The sequence below is a fragment of the Phoca vitulina genome, unplaced genomic scaffold (assembly GCF_004348235.1).
Source record: "Phoca vitulina isolate PV1807 unplaced genomic scaffold, GSC_HSeal_1.0 scaffold40, whole genome shotgun sequence".
NCBI classification, from domain to species: Eukaryota; Metazoa; Chordata; class Mammalia; order Carnivora; family Phocidae; genus Phoca; species Phoca vitulina.
The window spans coordinates 16,508,549-16,520,898 of NW_022589743.1; the positions used below are offsets into that span (position 1 = coordinate 16,508,549).

A 12,350-nucleotide genomic window follows, 5' to 3' on the forward strand; every position below is an offset into this window, starting at 1 on the left:
AATGGAAACCAACGTGAAAAGTTAGTAAGTTTGACTTATTGGAGGCAGGGTGTGACTATAGGAGGTGGCAGGGAGTAGAGAAAAAGAAGAGAGTGTGTGTGGATGTATTTGAGGAGAAGAATCCAGAGGTATACAGTAAAGAAGAATTGTGAATTCAAGAAATTTTTCGAGTTGAATGACAGAATCTTTGTTCTGAGAGGGTGGTTGGTTACTGGGGAATAGGACCTGAGCTTACTAATCACTCCATTATAAAGCTATGGGAGTTGTTTTGGTGATGGGAGTTGGATGACAAGGGCCTTTCCCTGCCCTTCTGTATTAGCAGCTCAGGGGAAAAAATGAAGAAATAGCTTTGTATAGAAAGTTACACTGTCAAACGTTCCAAGATTTCTGTTGCCAGGTTTCTTTTTCTTTTTCTTTTTTTTTTAAGATTTTATTTATTTATTTGACAGAGAGAAGGAGAGAGCACAAGCGGAGGGTAGTGGCAGAGGGAGAGGGAGAAGCGGGCTCCCCAGTGAGCAGGGCCCTGGGATCATGACCTGAAAGCTGAAGGCAGACGCTTAACCGACTGAGCCATCCAGGTGCCCCTGTTGCCAGGTTTCTAAAGTGAGCTGCCCAGGATGGCAGTTTTGTCGATTCGCTGACTTCCTCCCCCCGCCCCCCATCTTGTTATTAGGGCCTCAGCCTGTGTCCTGTCAGCTTTGGACTCCTCCTTTTCCTGCAGGCTCGCTACTTTTTCAATTCCCTGACATTTAGGGATCTAGTATTTCACTGTGCTTGAGGTAGGCAGTTGCTGTACCCTTGATATTGGATACCTTTCTGAACTATTACACCACAGTGGATAATCAAGTGCCCACAATTACTTTATAGGACAGATTCTGGTAACTGTACCAGCAAGGACAGACTTACTTCGCGTGCCCTCACACAGCTCCGGGGAGGGGGGGCGTTGTGCAGCAAAGTGCTGTGAGGCAGGTTGAGCCTCACGCAGTGCCAGTTCCTACATCTGAACATGAAAGTGGCTCGTTAAAGATTAAAGGGACTGCCTGGTCCTTCTGGCCCCAAGATGGAATGATCCCCGCCATGGCGACAGAGTTTGTCTCCCAGGAGAGGCCATTTTATACAGGAGGTTTGTGCTTCCAAATGTTACAGTGAGCCTGCGTCGGCTGATGCCGTGGTGATAAGTTGGCATTTGGGTACTCTGAAGACATATGAGCTACATAGCATCCCATGGTTTGAATTTCTGGGCAAAACTGCCTCATCAGGAAGTCAAAAGCCTCTACTTTCAACCCGCACCTTTGGGGAGGTTTTATCCTTTGTTTTATTTGACTATTCTGTTGAGTCAAGTGAACTTCAATTTTCACGGCCATAAAAATTCCATTAAGCCCCTTGTACTGCATCCCAGGTGTGAAGATGTCTCCGTATAATGACTGTGGGTGACAGCTAAAATCCTTAAGAATAGTTAGGATAATTGTCTCTGGAGTCTTTAAGAAAATAATGGCCCAATTGACAAAATAAATACAGTTCAGTTGTTATGTTCTTGGCGGTTCTGGTGGGTAAGGGGACTAATGTCTAAGACCTACTCAGTGAGACTACTCTTCATTTTGGTGGTCTTTGAAATAAAACTTTTCATTCTGTGAACAGTGAGTGCTCAGGGAACATAGCTGTATGACCCATCTCTCAAAATAGCCAGGGCCACCTGCATCAGAATCACGTGGGAGAGGGAGTTCCTTATTGAAAATTCTGATTCTGGGGCCTCTCCATTTGTGCTAATCCAGAATGGCTGAGGGACTGGGATGGGAAATAACCATTCTTAATAAGTACCCCTGTTGATTGTTAAGTACCCTAGAGTGGATTCTCGAGTATCCTAAAATCTACTTCATTTCTCATGTTTAATTTCTGTGATTTATTAGATGATAGATGTTTGGTTGATGCTCATTTGTCTTTTTTGAAGAGGAGGTACTCTAGTTTTTTGTTTGTTTGTTTGTTTTAAACATTATAAGATCTTAGAACTCCAAACGTTAGAATTTGGCAATGTCCCTAATTTTCAAGAAGGTGAGACAGCCAGCCACTGGTTCCTGGAAACTTGGATTTATCAGTTCAACCCCTTCTCAATAAGAAAAAGGATATAGGCATAAATAGGATTAATTTGTTGAACAGAATAAATGTGCAGTATCATTTAGGATGTTAGGGAGGGGAAAGTAGGTAAAAGGGAGATGTTAAGAGAAAAGGGAGAGAAAGGGAAAAGATTAGTTCATAAAACGGTAAAAAATTTAAAATTAACCCAATTTAAATTACCAAGTGATATTTGAATATGTGTTTCTTGCAAAACCAAAAAATTTCAAACAGGGAAATGATAATCTGCGATGGTTCTCTCACCTGCTAAATGGTGTTTATTTTAGCAGAATTAGGAAATTCTGATGCTTCTGGCTGCCGTGTTGCTCTTTATATAATTCACATTTACCTCCTGGGCACAGTACTGTCTGAATTTTCTCTTCCTTATCTAAAGTTTAGTAATATATAGAACACGCCAGAAACTTCTAACAATAATGTGTTTTTTCAAAGGAGGTTTCCTATTTGTCCATTTTGTACGTGTCTTGAGGGTTGCTCCATATTAGAATGTTTGTGACTTATCATCAACTACAGAAATATTTCTTAAAGTGTGCTCCATGAGATAATGGTTGCCAACTGCCATAAAGACGCTTTTATCATTTGAAAAGAACTAATTAACACATACTGTAGGAAAACTTTAAACACAGCCATTTCCTGAAAAAGAAAACACTGAAAGGGAAGAATAAAAGAGGGAACATTTTGTAAAACCTTATAAAAGCTCAGTGTGGCTATCCTACTGGAATAGTGTAATTAAGGGGAATTAAGCCAATTGGATAAATAACTTTTTTTTAAACTAGCCCCTTGAAAAGGAATAGAATTAAGTAGCATAGTTTTTAAACCCAAATTCTGACGGTCTGCACATACGTTTTTATTAACCTAATAGCATTTATTGAGTGACAAACTGGGTTGGCAGCTACATCTGGAGTTCACGCCACGTGGGACCTACCTTGAAGGATGGACAAGGCTAGGTGTGGTGGCCTTGAATGCCCATGCTGAGGAAGAGCTGATGGCCTTGGGAAGTTTGAGCAGGGAACAGAACGATCTGATATGAACTTTAATGTTTCTTTCTTGTCAAATGAAAAAACAACAATAGCAACACAGAAAGCAAGGGCTTAATCTTTTGTTTTCTTTATATAGCACCAAAGCCCATTCTAGCTGGTCAGGGCAAATTCAATAATAATTAATAGCTGTTGATGAGCCAGTCATTCTAGAATTGATTTTTTAATAAGCTGGCCAATAAATGAGAATCGACACAGATTTAGGGATTTTTCTTTTAAAAGCAAGTGTTAATACAGTTTTCACAGACTCCTGGATTCCTTAAGCATCCGGTAGGTGTGATGGTGGATAATGTGGCTTTAGCTGTGTGTGATTTGACCAGCCTAGCGATGACGGGGCAAGTTCCCCATTTCCTCTGACCCAGAGGTTCTAATTTGTAAATGCAAAGTGACTTCTTTAGCAGCCTCTCGGGGGAAATCTTCAGGGCTGTGAACCTGCTACCTTCAGTAATCTTGCTGTCCTGAGCCCGGGCTGTTCTCAAATGAAATTTCAGAAAGTGACCACTGGAGCCTTCCAGGTAAGGGCTCCAGGGGCAGCCGAGCCACCAGCAGGAGGGCAATGAGGGACCTGCCCCCAGTAATCAGCACTGGATTTAAAAAAATCAGTGGGGCGCCTCTTCTTTTCTGAGTTGCAGTTGATTGTGGTTGGCTCCGGCTGGGTTGTTTGGGAAATAGGAGTTTTGCCTCGCATGAGTCAGCACTGCCCTGGGTAAACTGCCTGCTCTGTTGCAATCTTGCTTACCAAAGATACGTCCCCAGGCGGCACCATTCACTTTGCCTGCAAGCTGCTGCTGTTGGTTCCTGAGATGAGCTCATCTGAAATGGCTCCAAGGACCTCAGCGGCAGGAACTGGAGGCAGCTTGCTCTCTGCTGTGGTCATGTTTTGAAACAGGCAAAATCAGGTAACCCCAGACTGTTTTCTCTGTTTCATTAGCTAAACCGAGCTGCAGGAGGAGCTGGGGAAATCCTTTGTCTTCAGAATTGCCTTAGAAATTGGGATATCTTAAAGTCAGTCCCTCAGCCCTTTGGAGGGGTCTTAAGGGGGAAAAGTTTCATTTCATTTGGGATCTGGATGTGGTTTTAGTCCTAAGTAGACCATTTATCATGGAAACCTTAGAGAAGACAAATATGTCAGGTTTACAGCTTTATCCATCTTTTGCTCTTGTATTTTCTGTCCTTTCTGTGTCTTGTGAGAAGTAGTTTAGTCAAATTAAACCATTATTGAAGGACGAGAGAAGCAAATGTATTTTATTATCTATCTAATCATTGGGAATATTGAATTGTAGGGAACACTGCCTTACCAGTGAGTTTCCATATTTTTCTCTGAGGGACTATGAAGAACCTCACCTCATCCCTAATTCTGTTCAGACTACTGCTCTATCTCCCTCCTGCTCTTCACTTCCAAACTTTTTACCACTTAAGCCTCACTGCTAGGCAGTTGCCCCTCTCAAAGTTTGCTTCTGCTCCTTACGGTTTCCCCTCAAATGGCCCAGGTGTTCTTTCACCCCAGGCCCGTACACAAGCCAGCTGTCTCTGTAACACCCTGCCCCAGCTTCACCCAGCCAGCTGGCTTCAGCCCGGAAGTCACTTCTTCCATGAAGTCTCTTCCTATTCACCAAGACTGGATGAGAACTCAGGGGAACACTCTATTTACTCTGATCATAGGGTATGTCGAGAATCAGTGTCTGTTTTGTTAGAATGATATCCATTTACTTGGCACATAGTTGATTCTCAGTAAGGGTAGAGTGAGGAAGAACTTATACTGTACTTCCTCAACTCTGATCCTCTTATCAATGCTTTGTTATTTTGGCTTCTGCCCACATTACCTTACTCATGTTTCCTGAAGATCACAAGATTACCAAACTCAATGTTGTGGTTTCAGCCTCCACCTTACTTAATCTCGGCCTGGCATGTGGCACTTTTGGGCCATTCTTCTTTCCCCCAGTGACCCTCTTCATTTGGCTTTGAGGTTACCTTGAATCTTCTGAGTTTAGAGAGTGTCCTTCTATTATTTCTTTGCATTCTCTTTTGGCTATCCCATAAATGTTGAGAGGCTCCAAGACTTCACCTTGAGCATCTTTCCACTCTTCCCCTGCCACCCCCCCTTACTCCAGGGATCTCAAATAGGCCCATAAATTCAGCTATCCTCAGTATGTCTAGCAGCCCAACTGTCTCTCCCAAGCTTTAGATCCTTATTTCCAACTTGATAAACTTTATCCAACTTGACAGATGTACCAGACTGTTCAAAAGGCATCTTAAATGGCATACGTTATCTCCCCCACCCAGTATCCATTGGCTGCTTACATTGCTGTAGGTTTGAACTCTGTTAATTATGTCCACCAGGTCTTCCTCTTCATTCTGTTTATGCCTCACATCACCTAAGTATGCTAAATCCGTGGTTGCTAAGTGCTTTTGATGATATTATTGGAGTACTGTTTGATTGATGTGTGGCTTTTCTTCATTCCCACTGTATTGCCTTAATTTACTAGAGGTCATAAACTAGACATTTTGTTTAACCAGCCCAGTGGCTTTGAATTTTGTGTGTGAATACTTTGAGGCAGGGCCTGCACTCTTCAAAGATTACAGGTAACCATTCTCCCAGATGTTAAAGACTAAGGATATCACATTTTATCCACGTTGCCTCCAGGAATTTGAGTTTGTAACTTCTGGTTGAGAGCCTTATCAAATCTTTTTTTTTTTTTTTTTAAGACTTTATTTATTTTTAAGTAACCTCTACCCCCAGTGTGGGGATTGAACTAATGACCCTGAGAACAAGAGTTGCATGCTGTACTGACTGAGCCAGCCAGGTGCACCTTCCGTCAAATCTTGATTCGGCTTTTGCCACTCCACTGTAGGTCTCTCTCTGCTCCTGTCTCCTCCACATTGTTGCCAAAGTTATCTTCCTAAAGGCCCAAATCATTCTCAGGTTTTCAGAGTGCCATTGGCTTCCTGTTTTCTACTTAGCTTGATAGGTAAAGCCCTTCACGATGTGACCCTGTCCTACCTGTTACTCTTACCTGGCTCATCTCCTTCCTTTCCCCAGTCATTTCTCTCCTCTCCATCCTCACTGAACTGCTCCCATTTTCCCAGTCCCTGGCTATAGATGTTGTTCTAGGACTCTGTCTCTTCCTAGTGGCCTCCCTTGCTCTGACTTGCAAAGTACTTATTTGGACTTCCACAGCACTGTCTGTTTCTTCCAGTAGACTGTTCCTTCACTGAACCTGTTCCCTGGCCTAGAGACTGACACCATCAGACAGTGGCTGAAGTGGGTCCCCAGGTTCAAACCATTAGTCCAAACATGTTTATTAGTCTTGGCAGTATTAGAAAATCCATAAGCTCTCTTGTGAGGTGGCATGTTTTTAGTTCCTGTTTGATGAACTTGAGCCCATGGTGCTATTCCATATATTTCACCTGAAATCATCAGGTAACCATCCAAAGTTAATTTGAAGATTTATTGGGCTTGCTGAAACTTAAACTTAGTTCCACAATATCACCTAACATTTTTATAATACTTTACAAAATTATTTCCCTTGTATCATTTTATTTGATACCTATGGTACTCTGTGTTGGGTAGGCTTTATTATGCCTATTTTACTGGTGATTATAAAGCTACTTTTGACATTGAAGCGTCCATTCAGGTAAGACTTCAGAGAGACAACATGTTTTTACATTGCATTAAGCAACTGGTTTGTCTCTTTGTAGTTAAATATACCCTATTGGGTTCTACAGAAAAGGTGCCTTTGCTTAATAGGCAAGTGCTAAAGAGCTTGCCTTTTATAAGGCCACTTTACCATCAAGGTAGAAGGAGATACCCAGAGCCTGCCTGACCTACAGAAAGGCCTTGACTGTGTTTAGGGACCTTGATTGAAATTAATGGTGTGCCCACTCCAACCTCAAGCTTTTCTGTTGTGCTTCAAATATCTAAAATTTATTAAAAACCTATTTCAATTGTGTTTATTCTATATTGTCCCATAAGATTGTTAGTCTTGCTGGGTATAGCATTCTAAGTTGTAAATAATTTTCCTTCAAAATCTTATGCTAAAATACAGAGCAAGTATAGTTTAAAAAAAAAAAAAACCTATTTCAATAATGGAGTGTCAAACCAGGTTGATGAGTGAAGGGAGTCAGCACAAGATAGAGTAAGCTGAGTGTTAAGAGCCCAAAACATTTCATAGTATTTTCAGTAAATGATTACATTTGTAGGGTAATAAACTTTTGTGGAATTGGATTATGGAAAGATGAACCATAAGGGCTAGGAAATAGTCTCTGTTAGATACTGGCATGTGGCATCCAATTTTGTCGTTCTCCCCCCATCCCTGCTGCCCCAATACTTGAGAGGATAAAAATGATTAAAAAGTTTAAAAATAAGTCCTATCATTATAAGTTAAAAAAAAAAAAAAAAGAATGATTTTAGCCTACAGAAGGAAAAGCTAAGGGATGGCTTGATTACCATCTTCAAGTATAAGAATAGTTTTTGCCGGGGGCATTTTGATTAATTGTTCTTCCTGTACTTCAAAGATTTAAGAGGAAATGGGCTTAAATTGAAGGAGGAGTAATTGTAATGAGTATGAGGAAGAGTTTCTTGTGATCATCAAAGCTGGGAAACAGTTGAATGATTGCTAAAAGTGAGTTGAATTTCTGACTATTTCAGTTATCTACTACTGTCTAGCAAATCACCCTAAAACTTTCAGTGGCTTCAAATGACAGCCATTTTTTTTTTTTTTAAAGATTTTATTTATTTGACAGAGAGACAGCGAGAGAAGGAGCACAAGCAGGGGGAGTGGGAGAGGGAGAAACAGGCTTCCTGCTGAGCAGGGAGCCCGATGCGGGGCTCGATCCCAGGACCCTGGGATCATGACCTGAGCCGAAGGCAGACGCTTAATGACTGAGCCACCCAGGCACCCCAAATGACAGCCATTTTATGGATCATGGATCATGATTCTGTGAGTTATAATCCAGGGAAGAAGGACCTACTGCTTTACTCCATGTGATTTCATTAGACTAGGGGCTCCAACATGGCTTCACTCACAATACGTGGGTCTCTGTGCTAGCTGTTGGCTGAGACATCTTGGTTCTCCTCCATGAGGTTTGACTCTGTCTTGGTCTCTCATCATTCATTAATTGGGCTCCTTTTATATGGTGGTTGGCTTCCAAGGCAACCATAACGAAAGCCACAGGGCCTCCTAAGGCCTAGGCCTGGGAGTCCTACATCATCACTTGCCTCATTCTTTTGGTTAAAGTAAGTCACAAATGTAGCCCACGTCCAAGGGGAGGGGACACAGTCCACTTCTGGAAGGGTAGAGTATCAACGTTGCACTGCAAAAGGCCATACAGTATGGTTGAGATTATTGTGACCAGTTTTGGAAAGAGTTTGTCACACTGACCTTAGGGATTTTTAATGAGAGACTAATTGATACATGTTTATTGAGTGGATGGTTTAGGCATTTGATTTACAAACTTGACTGCATATCAGAGTCGTCTGGGAGCTTTTTACAAGCATGGATTCCATAGTACCAGACATGTTAATCAGTATCTCCTGGGGGGTGGTGGCACATATGGGACACTCTATATCCTTTCTCTCAGGTGACAGTAAAATGAGGATGGAGGTTGGGGAAGGGAACAGGACTGATCCTGATAGGTATAATATATAAGGCAGAATGGTAGGTGCCTTAAGATAGGCCTGCTGATCTCCTCTTGCTTCTGGGACCTGGCAGGTTCTACCCTCCAGTCTGCCTAGGTTAAGTTCTATCTCCTTCAATAAGCCCATCATTAAAGGAATGTTTTTTGATGCCTCACATTTTTTTCTTCTAGTTTTTAGCACTTTTTCCTTCCTAGCATTTTGTAGGTTATAATTTTTATAATTTATAACATTTGTGTGATTATTTGATAGAGAGTAGACAAAAATATGTCTGCTTTGCTTTCCGATATCTAACACAATACCTGCCTCATAAAAGGCACTCAGTGTTTGTTGAATGAATAAGTGGTTGATTGAATACATGAATGAGTGAAGTGATTTTGAATTCAGTTTTAAAGGTTGGTTAGAATTGTGGACAGGTGGAGCAAATGAATGGGAAATTCATGGTTCTGAAGTGGAGGTGTGGATCAAGCTGCTCGTGTAATTTCGGAAGGTGGGAGGAACTGGTTTAGGAAGAGATGAAGGGTTTGGTCTTGATTGTACTTGCTATGCTAAATTCAAGGTATGGATACCTATCTAGCAAGCATTTAGAAACAAGGTGCTGAAACTGAAGGGTGAGACTGATTCCGGGTATTTCGATTTGGAGTTCTCTGACTAAAGGCTGTGGAATCTGTTCATTCAACAAATACTCACCGAGCTCCCACCGTGTGCCAGACAACTGCGTTATAGGGCAGGTGAGCAGAAGTCTGGCTGATAAGTAAGGAGCCAGCTTGGTGAAAAGAGCTGTGGAGAATGTTCCAGGCAGGAAAGGAACCACAAGTGTGCAGACCTTGGGGGCAATAAGTAGTCTTTTTATTTTTTATTTTATTTTATTTTTTTTAAAGATTTTATTTATTTATCTGACAGAAAGAGAGACAGGGAGAACAGGAACACAAGCAGGGGGAGTGGGAGAGGGAGAAGCAGGCTTCCCGTTGAGCAGGGAGCCTGAACTGGGGCTCGATCCCAGGACCCTGGGATCATGACCTGAGCCGAAGGCAGACGCTTAACGACTGAGCCACCCAGGCGCCCCAGTAGTCTTTTTATTTTTGAGGAACTGAAAGGAGGACAGCCAAGGGATTAGAGTGAGGTGAATGGGGGTGGGGAGCAGCATGAGGTAAAGCAGGAGAGGAAGACAGGGCCCACATCACACGGGGCCTTTGTGGGCTATATGGGGAGTCTAAGCTTTACCAGAAAAGCATGATGGGAAGCCACTGAAGGTTTTAAAGCAGGAGAGTGACAAGCGGTGGAAGATTATTCTGAGTACTATATGAGAAAGAGTGGCAAAGAGGGGACCAGTTAGGAGGTGTTTGCTCTAGCTCTTGAGAAAGATAATGGCACACAGGGCAGGGTATGGCAATGTATGTGGTGAGAATGGGCTATTTATGGGATAGATTTAATTTAATTTAATTTAATTTTTTGAGAGAGAGAGAGCATGCACGTGTGCATGAGCGGGGAAGGAGGGTAAAGGGAGAGGGAGAGAGAGAATCCCAAGCAGGCTCCATGTCAGTGTGAAGCCCAATGAGGAGCTTAATCCCACAACTCTGAAATCATGACCTGAGCTGAAATCAAGAGTCAGACACTTAACTGCCTGAGCCACCCAGGCACCCCCAGATTTTTAAAAGAGCCAGTAGAATTCATTAGAGAAGGAGAGAGTGGTAAGTACAGCCCTAGGGGATACTCAGGGAGCAAAAAGGAGGAGCCAGGGAAGGACAGGGAGAAAGGTTGGTCTTGGAAGTCAAAGGGGAGTCAGCTACTGCACCTTCAGTGGAAACGGAAGGGGAAGAAGGAGCCTGCAGGAAGAACATGGGTAGGTCACCCATGGCTGGGGCTGCGGGGAGGTCAGAAAGGTGGAGGACTTAGGAAAAAGCCATGCATTCAGCTGTCAGAAGATCTCTGGTGACGTTGGAGAGAGGGCTTTCGGTGAAGCGGAGTGGAGTGAGCAAACACGTGTGTGACCTGCGGGTGAAACAGGGCACCACTGCTTTGTGGGGGGAAGTAGGGAACTGAAGAGAAGGGAAGATGAGGCTGAGAGCTCGCTTGCGCAGACCTGCACAGAGAAGCGGGTGTGCGGAGGCCGATGTCTGCTGAGCTCTGACCCCATGAGTGTCCCCGGGCTAGGAAGCGCCCCAAGTCTGTTCTCTGTATCTTTGTTTCTAAAAAGGGTGCCTAGTAGTGTAGTGACTGCCAGAATGAATTTCCAGAGTCAAAGAGTATGGAAGACCTTATTTTGGGGTATGGGAAGGAAATACCAGAACTAAGTTTTTCTATATTTTCATCTTACTCTCTGAAATTTCTTTTTAGTGTTAGGTTTTAGATAGAACGCAGCACATTTTTACAGTAGCCCTTGCTTAATTTGCTGTTACATATAGAGATATTGGAGATGCGCTAATTTTTTTTTTAACTGATGGTCAGAAATGGTGCTGTTCTGGTCTAAGTGAATAAAGGGGAGTGTTTGAGATGGAAAGGAAAGAAGAGGCAGAAAGGAGGAGGGAAAACCAACATGCCAAGTTGTCTGTACGTTGTTTTAAACCTGTTCAAAACCCTTTGGTGCTATTTCCCCCATTTTACACACAAGAAACTCGCCGAGGTCACACAGCTAGTTAAGTGGTGGAACTGGAATTTGAGGCCAGGTTTGTTTTACTTGAAAGCCTTATTACCTTACTTCCCCTCTCCCCTCATCTGCCACTGAATATGCTCTTTCATATTTTCCCATTTCATTCTCACATATTAAAATACTCATTTTGCAGTCGAGGAATTGGAGGCAAAGGTGAAACGGGTCGTGGTCCCATATCTCATGTAGGGCACCAGCTGGACTCCTGATCTCCATGTTCTTCCCATGGTATCACCACTGCCTCAAAATAAATAGTCGGAACCCAACTGAACTGCTTTGGTAAAGTAGATGAGGAGGTTTCTAGTTACTCAAAGGAGTGGAGGAGGAGAGGGGCTGAGCTTAGACAAAGTAGAAAACAGTCATGACTTAGATCCCAGTTTTTGAGCACTTAGTGTTGTTAAGGGCTTGCATTAATTACCTCATTTAGGTTCTCCATTTTACAGAAACAGAAGTGAAGATCAGGGAAATTAAGCACCTTGACTGAGGTCACAGAGGAAGACTGAATTCTGTCTAACTCCAGGCCCCATGTCCTCACCCCTGCACAACGCTGCTCTTTGGAAAGTTGCTGTGGAGACATCAACTAGAGATGAATAAAAGACTTCTGAGCCCAGTGGTGGCTTGGTCCCAGTTGTATGAATTTGTTGGGCACCCAGTAAATAAAGTCTTCTGACGTTTCTGTAATACTCGGTAGCTCAGGTGTGGAAAGGCTGGGGAGTTAGAGGGGAAGAAGGACATAGAATAAGAGTTCAGTAAATCAAAAGAGTTCAATAAATCCTGCCTCGGGGTGTAGGACTGGTGGATTGCAATGGATTGTGTTGTTAAAGAAAGTTGTGTTTGAAATTCATTTTTATAATAAATGTAGTTCCGTTTGATGCAAGGTACATTGGGATATGGAGGAAAGAAT

General features: G+C 42.7%; 1 protein-coding gene across 4 annotated transcripts in view; it reads left to right on the top strand.

Moving 5' to 3' along the window:
• RFFL (ring finger and FYVE like domain containing E3 ubiquitin protein ligase) overlaps nt 1–12,350 on the top strand; it is a 67,220-nt gene that overhangs the window by 15,855 nt on the left and 39,015 nt on the right. For 2 of the 4 annotated variants that reach the window (XM_032428485.1, XM_032428488.1), the window contains exon 1: nt 556–4,063. The exons of the other annotated variants lie outside the window; for them this stretch is intronic. The gene's annotated coding sequence lies outside the window, so the exon portion shown is untranslated. Of the gene's footprint in view, nt 1–555; nt 4,064–12,350 lie in introns of those variants that run through there. 4 annotated transcript variants of the gene reach the window in all.